A 6,446-nucleotide genomic window follows, 5' to 3' on the forward strand; every position below is an offset into this window, starting at 1 on the left:
GAATTTTCAAGTCTACTGTCTCAAGACGAAAACAAGAAAAGCAAGGTTGTCCTTATGGCAAAATTAAATGATACACTTGTATAAATGGGTTTATGCAAATGGGTATACATAGGTATGTACATAAATGCATTCATTTTACAGATATTAAGTATATAGATACACATTTGTATATGACTGGTTTGATACCAAGAAGTAAGAACACGACCAGTCAGTAATTCTTATTATTGTATTTATGGCCATTACATGCTAATCTTAATTGCATACATACATAGATATACAAATTTTAATTATTATTGCATATTTCTTGCTCTAGGTTGACAGGAATTGATTAAAGCTGCAAGACGCTACAAGCACAATCGATAATCATTGTGCAACGTTTATTTGTATACATCCAACCAGTGCGGCTTCAATAATTTACTTTACAGGAATTGGTGGCAATAACTTTACATACAATTGACGTATCACAAGTTTAACATCGGTCTTTTACGGTGTGAGTACAGAGTACATATCTAAAATGTAGTAGCAAATGGTTTAAAAATATTTGTCCCGAAATGTTTGAAATGCTGAAATTTCTGTTTTTTCTATATTGGCGTACATAATATTCCTCCGTTTGCAATCCTTTTCACGACTTGTGTCCTCTTTTGGAGAAATTGTGTCAATGCTTAGTTTATCTTCGATACTGGGGGGAAGGATGGGAGATATTACATTCCAGCTCGGTGGCAGTAGGTACTGCATACTTATGCAAATTAAGAATTATTCATAAATATAGAATTTATATGTACTATCTGTCCACGGCAAGTTGAACCCGGAGATATGGGAGACTAAACTCAGTTCAACGTTAATAAGCATGGGCCGGGATTTAGTCTTCCATATCTCCGGGTTCAACTTGCCGTGGACAAACTATACATATGAATTTTTTCTTGTCTTCTAAATAAAATCGTTGGTTTTCTATAGACGTGTATGACACGAATAATATTGTCAGCGTACAACCTCGACCATCACGCGCTCGTATCCTTTCCACACTATTAGTATGGTAGGGATACGAACGCTGGAGTCAAATTTTGCCCGAGGTTGCATGATGGACATAATACCTGGACTATTGCTACTGTTTTTGAAATCCACCAGGATAAATTTGATCTGGTCAAGTTATGGACGGATTTTGAGAAAAGGATTTTATCGGCGAGAATGTGTGAGACGAACGCTTCCTCAAAATTAGTCTACCCGGAATTATGATGAAGGAATGATTGTTTGGAACGCATTTCCCCAACCGTGTGTATCTTTTAAAATTGGAGATAAGGTTGAAGATCATTTCAATTACCTGGAGACTTAAATATGTATTTATTTAACCTGTAATTTTCTGAAATATTCCAATGTGCATGAAATGGCTTAAGTAGACCTGGAGAACATTTTCCAAGCGCCATAGATCGGAGTACGCAGCTTTTTCTGGAGGCCGGAGTACGCGTGGCCAGCCGGAGGCCGGAGTACGCGGAGGCCGGAGTACGCAAAATATCCGATCTATGCCAAGCGCTAATTCCACCGTTTTCCATCGTTTTAAACTGATGCATTACCAAGTGGAAATTATTACGATGAATTTTCGGCTCTTGAAATGGTAGTGGAACTCGCCGTTCAATTAATGTCCCTAATAAATTAAAATTACTATTTATTATCGATTTATATATTTACAAATCTGTACATGTTTGTTTCCGTCAGTACATAAGTATTTACATAAATATCAATTTTTAACCATCGTCCAAAAATTAAAATATTTCGTATCCACAAAGCTAAACAGATAAGCATGTCGTTATCGTGTAGCTTAATATGGCCTCGTAATACGCCGACTTGGTTGATCTCTTTAGTTCGAAAATATTGAATTGCAAAATTTCACCGAACATTCGCACAACTCTGATCGTCCATAATTTTCGTTTCATATATTTCATATTCCTTTGTTTCCAAACAACATTTTGCCACTGACGCTTGAGCAGAGCGGCGTCCTCGTAAACCTTGACACCAACAGAGAGCAAGGTTCTTATCAAGATCGGCGCGATAAGCGAGATGGATGGGGCCACAAGATAGATCGGCATCGGGATCACGTGACGAAGTTTGATGGTACAGAAATTGCTGCCGACATCCATCAAAAAGGCAAGCCCCATTAAGAGCAGGATTAATGAGCTTGTCACATTTGCGCCAAATTTAGAATTATTTGAATTCCGCGGTAGTCTAAGATCACTTGGAGGATGCTACTTTTTCGCGCGAAATTTGAAAGACATCCCAACGCCAAATTGGCGCAGATAGTGAGCAGCTGGATAATCCCGTTGATCGCGCGACATCCCATGATGCAGCAGAAAAATGTGGATCCGCTGACGAAAAGTTGGGTAAATTTGAATATGATAAGAAGGCTAAGGTTGTGGATGGGGTAGGTTGAGATGATTTTACTGAAAATTTGGCTATACACGTCCAACTGGAAGAAGATTCCGAGCGGGATGCAGTAATGGGTGAAAGTTGCGAAGTAAATGGACGTCATGATTAGAAATTCAGCGGTTGGATCGCTTCCCAATACGGGTGTGGATTTAGATCGGGTTATTGGTGATCCTGAAAATTAATGAGTAGTGAAAAAATATTGATAAGCAAGCGGTTTTTTACCATGGAAGATAAGAATGAATTACTTTCATGAGATTTGATTTAATACTTTGAACTTGTATAGCCCTAACTAGAAAATTACAATGAGGTACTTCACGCAGTCATCGAGGTAGTTTGTAAAAATCTGTGCGTTTTGTAAAATAATTTTACAAACTGTTACAAAATAAAAAGGACGCGAATAGTCTCTGAGCAAGTTTATAAAGACTTGTAAGCTACAAAGTTTTCCTTAGAAATGTTCTTTATGTATTTCTACACCTTTCTAGAAATTTTCAATTTTACAGATGATTTTACGAATTTTACGATATTATCAAGATCTGCGTGAATTGGCCCAATGAAATAAAAATAAACAATCTTTGCTTGCATTCATATCTACATACATGTGTAATTGTTCTAATACTTTTAGACTGGGTGGATCATTTTAATCTTTCTTGCTTATCGTAAATCAAGCCTTACCCGAGCTTGACCTAGTTTCTAAATCATTCAGCTCGTTAAATGCAGCCGACATGATTTTTCCCCATCTCCAGTACCCAATCTCAACCAGTGAAGCGAATAAAATGAGTGAAAATGTTCCAATTACGATAGTAACGTGTACTTTGGACAATTCCACCAGTCCGAACAACCACAGGGAAATTAGTACCCAACATGTCAGGACTTGAAGGACAGAGTACGACATGACGGCCACCCAAGGGTACAATATTGGCGAAAATGGGACGTAGATAAATTTGCACTTTTGCGAATCCCATTTTACTGGACGTTTCCATAAATAGGAATACAGGTTTTCGTACACGTCGAGAGATTTCCACATTAATTTAGACAACACCATGACGACGCAAGTCTGTTTGATGGGTCGTGTTTAAGCATTTGTGTTCTGAGCACGTAGATAAATACTTCGTGCTCTAATTCTAATGTGATCAATTTAAGTTTGCTTACGTAATAGTAGAAATATTTGAATATTTAATAAGATTTGTGTAGATTGGTGGAATACATTTTTTATGATATTCCGTCACAGTGCCGTAGGTGTCCTTGGTCCGGCCTGGAGAGTAAAATTCTGGTCCGGCCTTTTATGTGCAAAATTATTAAAATTGATACAGCGGATTTCTGTCGCTTATTTCTTATCTACGGCTATCGTTACAAATACAGAGGGTGTCCCATATATTCGTGGAAAGGTTTAATAATTTTTTTACATCACAAGCGTATTTTCCTAAGGCGAAACTTGTGCCGTATGACGGCCCTTGTTTTTAACTTTAAAAATGCATCTATTTTTATCCGATAAAAAAACTTTCAAGGAGTTTTCTTATTTCGTATATCTTCCAGTCATTATTTTAAGCGTTCCATCGTGCGTGAAAATTCGTAAATCGATTCAGAATTTTCATGATTGGTTAAGTCTATATTTTTGTAAAAATTGTACCTTTATCTGGCCACAAATATTCTTAATTTCTGATATACATAAATTTAAAATTCCCGAAAATCTCAAGTTCATATTTAAACTTGATTTTAAATTAAATTATAGCTTATTACTGTACTGAGAAAGTTTTTTAAATTCTAACTAATACAGGGCCTTTAAAAACGGTTTGGAACCGTTTTTCACAGAATAGATAATCGGGTTACTTAAATTTGCAAAAATTCAATTTCAAACCGGTTTTCAAAATCTTCAGATTTTGGATGTCGCAGAGATGAGACTTGATTGCCAAATTTCACGAAACAGAAATTATTGAATAAGTTATGTACATCAAGCCAATTTTGGTTATCGTTTTCAGAATTCAATTTCTACTTGTCCACTGTTTGACAGATGTGTATTAGCATTTGTAACACCCCACTTTCGTGAATTAAAGCTCCTAGAAAAAAGGTAACGCAAATCAGTTTTTTTCGCTCGGAAATGCTAGAACACATTCATAGATTTTGAGAAAATTAAAGAGGAACATGCTCCTCGCCATTGTTATGAAAGACTTTAAAGGTCGTTTAGACCAAAAAATAGTTGGTGAAGTAGGGATATTTTATTTAGTGCTATGGGTTAAGTATTTAATACAAAATATTCGAAATAGTCATAGGACACCAACATTTTGCATGAGTGGGCCGACACAGATAGAATGGTTAAGTTATTAATGCTCGATTAATAGTGCCACGGCCTTTTCAATTACATATGAAAAATTGTTTGATAAGGTAATTAACTCAAACTTTAAAATTTTTCAACTGCAGGTATGTTACCTCAACCGATTTGCAGAAATCGTCCCAGAAGGCTTAAGTTTGAGTATTGTATCTTTTTGTGAGATCATTGAAACTTTTCAGAAGTGAACAAAATCAGGATTCAATTTATAACTATGTAAGCGTTGGTTTGGGAAGTTAGGTTCTATGTATAAGTTGACTTGTGAGATGTACTTCGGAGGGACAATAATATCTAGTGTCTGCATCACACAGCCGGTACGGCCCTTCGGGCCGTCCGGCCTGGAGAGTGCTCTCCACCTAAAACCAGTGCTCCTACGGCCCTGTTCCGTCAGCATAAAACTGATTAACCTTTGTCCTTGATCGGTTGAGAAAAATAAGATTGCTAAATTCCTAATTTAAATATTTTTCAAGGACTTATATTGTTAGGAAGTGCACGTGCCTTGCAGCATGTTTAACCTCTTGGCTACCAATTACACACAACGATTTTTTATCACTTGACTATCATAAACTATTTTTCGGAATGTTACTTTGCCTACCAATTACACACATTTGTGTAGCAAAATTATTTTTCTTAGCTACCAAAATGTTCTTTGGAAATTTTATGTTGTCCGGCGTTTTACAACTTGATAGATTTCCATCGACTACCAGAATTTTAAAAATAATATTTCGATATAATTACACACATTTGTGTAACTGGTACGCAATGGAAAACGAGCACGTGTGTAATTGGTAGCCAATGGAAATAATTTTGCTACACAAATATGTGTAATTGGTAGGCAAAGTAATATTTTGAAAAGTAGATTGATAGTCAAGTAATAAAAAATCGTTACACAAATGTGTGTAATTTGGTACGTAGCGGAATATTCCCGAAAATTAACTGGCTACAAGTGTGGGCGTTGGTCTTCCGGCTTGGTAGGTCAGAGGTGAGTGCAGTCGGGACGGACTGGGATGAATGTTCCGGAAGGTCACCACACAGTTTGGAGGCGTAAGGCCGTATGTGCGATCGGCAGCCCCACTTATGATGTGAGATACACGAAAGTTAATGTTTTATCGGAATTTAGCACTCGAAATAAGTCACCGAAATGTAATACGCGTCCCCCGAGAGTTATAGTTTTTACAGAGCAACTGGTTATCAATTTATTTTACGTAGCCGGAGGATTTTACATTTATGTATCAAGAAACCAAAATATATTTAGAGGTTGTGGAAACTGTAGAATTATGGGGGACTTTAGGATGGCAGTGGTGGAGAGAGGAGATACGTCTTGGTAGACGCCGGAACTCCGTCTGCCAGGATTCTTGGATGGAGGACAGTATATGTCCTTGCTGAAGGAGACGATGTCCTTCAGTCGATGTATGGATAATTTAGGAGTGAGTGGCCGGTCGAGACATCAATGTATGAATATGGAGACGAGGAAGAGATAGGAGGGGAGGATGCATATGATATGCATAGTTCCCTCAGGACCCCCCGGGAAAGTAGCGGTACTCCCTACCGTGGAGTGGGGCCAAAGTTGAGAGGAACGGGGCGAAAAAATCGGACGTATCCATGTGGAGTTGTCGTCTTGGGGCGGCTGGATGGCCAGTGTCACCATCGTGGTAGATAGGGATGCGGGGAAGATTGTGTTGTCGGAGTCGTCGTCATCCGACTT

At 37.8% G+C, this 6,446-nt stretch overlaps 1 long non-coding RNA gene across 2 annotated transcripts; it reads left to right on the forward strand.

Annotated features, from left to right (window-relative positions):
- The first annotated feature begins 306 nt into the window (after nucleotides 1–306).
- Nucleotides 307–1,736, forward strand: LOC118434054. 2 transcript variants are annotated; one of them, XR_004833749.1, is made up of 3 exons: nucleotides 316–726; nucleotides 955–1,297; nucleotides 1,395–1,736. It is a non-coding gene; the product is annotated as an uncharacterized LOC118434054 (long non-coding RNA). The 2 variants fall into 2 exon arrangements; XR_004833748.1 differs by having other exon boundaries at nucleotides 307–726; nucleotides 955–1,736.
- Nucleotides 1,737–6,446: the final 4,710 nt, after the last annotated feature.

The sequence above is a fragment of the Folsomia candida genome, unplaced genomic scaffold (genome assembly GCF_002217175.1).
Source record: "Folsomia candida strain VU population unplaced genomic scaffold, ASM221717v1 Fcan01_Sc001, whole genome shotgun sequence".
Classification (NCBI taxonomy): domain Eukaryota; kingdom Metazoa; phylum Arthropoda; class Collembola; order Entomobryomorpha; family Isotomidae; genus Folsomia; species Folsomia candida.